At 31.3% G+C, this 1,681-nt stretch overlaps 1 long non-coding RNA gene across 1 annotated transcript; it reads right to left on the bottom strand.

Moving 5' to 3' along the window:
- Positions 1-340: 340 nt before the first annotated feature.
- Positions 341-1,470, bottom strand: LOC132599633 (uncharacterized). Its single transcript, XR_009566906.1, has 2 exons — positions 1,113-1,470; positions 341-719 (listed from the first exon to the last, which is right to left on the bottom strand). It is a non-coding gene; the product is annotated as an uncharacterized LOC132599633 (long non-coding RNA).
- Between the last annotated feature and the right edge of the window lie 211 nt (positions 1,471-1,681).

The following is a 1,681-nucleotide window of genomic DNA, read 5'->3' as shown; positions in this document are numbered from 1 at the left end:
TCAATAGATTTATTACAAAACATGTACGAAAATTTGTGTATGAAAACTATAAGAAATGTGTATATTTCGCTCAAAGCTTAAAATTTTCGCTCAAAATTTTGTGTATGGAATATGTATATCTCTCGTTCAAGGCTTAAAATTTCACTCAATTTTTTGTGCATGAAATATGTATATCTCGGGCAAGGCTTAGAATTCTCATATTTTTCATGATGAAAATTGTATAGAAACGGTATGAAATATGTATATAACTGTATAAAATTTGACAAAAAAAAAGTTCATGTTAGGTTTTTGGAAATTTAATACAACTACAACAACGTGTACAACTTTCATACAATATTCATAAAAATTTAATGCAATTTCTAATCTCGCTTCGAAATGCTGAAATTTAATACAACTACAATAACATTGTAGACAACTTTCATATAATACTAATACAAATCTCTTCATTTTCTAACAAAATCAGAAAATATAGATTTTTTTTGTTATACATGAGGTAAAACAGGAAATTACAATAAGGGCAAAAGGGAAAGAATTTGTGGTCATCGTCATCGTTGCAGTCATCATCATCGTCGCAAAAGTGGTTATTTGTGCAAATCAGCCGAAGTTGGAAGTTTGAGATGGCACATTTTCGCACGAAATATATATTTTCCGTTCATCTTCTCTAGCAATTATTTTCTTTGAAGTTACATTCGAACGAGATTACACATAAGTGTAAGCACCTGCACCATTGAAAACAATACATACCCATTAATCAAACACTTCACTCTCCGCAACACACAAAACAAATAAGCATACCCTAAAAAATAAGCATTTTCACAATAGTACCAATACCCATTAATTGAAAACTTTCAGTCTCCTCAAACACAAAACAAATAATCATATACCCATAAAATGCCTCATTCACTCATAAAGATAAATATTTATGTAAATAAAGCAGAAACCCACATGAAACATACACGATTAAACAAATTCTAAATGAAAAAAAAAATCATTTCTTTAAGGAAAACCACTAGATATGTTACATAACTATTAAAGAACGACGCATATCCAACAATTAGAAATTCACTCATTGAAATACAAAGACCCACAAAGGGAAGTAAGAGATTTTTGACCTGGTGAGAAATTTACCCATTGAAACACTTGTGGTGTGTCTCTTCTTCTCTGAGGATCGGCTATGGTGGGTCTGTATGTGGTGTGGATATTCAAACGAGATTACAAGACAATATAGGGTATTATTCTAGGAAGAAAACCCTAAGGGAAGGGTGGGGGCTGCATCTAAGGGGAAGGGAAAGGTGGGTGGCTGAGAAAAGGGAATGGAAGGGTGAACTTTTATTTTTTCAGATCCATTATGTTTTGTAAATAAGTTTATATGTTTTGTAAATAATGAAAAACATTCTTATGTTTTGTAATATATAGTTTTAAGTAGTATTATTAGGTTATTTTCCCTTAAATAATTAGGCAAGTTAAATGGACGAGTTAGGTTAACCCCAAAATCAATTAAAGAAAGTAAATGGACTCGTATTTAGGGTCAGCAGCCCGGCCCATTCATTGAGAAGGCACTTAAGTCTGTTACAACGCAAAAGTCCTCGATAATTGTTTAATATACAACCTTTCATAGTTTGAAGATGATCATCTTGATAATGTTTGTATATATTTAGACAAACTTCTCGAAATTTATTTT

This window comes from Lycium barbarum, chromosome 6 (genome assembly GCF_019175385.1).
Source record: "Lycium barbarum isolate Lr01 chromosome 6, ASM1917538v2, whole genome shotgun sequence".
Classification (NCBI taxonomy): domain Eukaryota; kingdom Viridiplantae; phylum Streptophyta; class Magnoliopsida; order Solanales; family Solanaceae; genus Lycium; species Lycium barbarum.
This window is presented reverse-complemented; position numbering and strand designations above follow the sequence as displayed.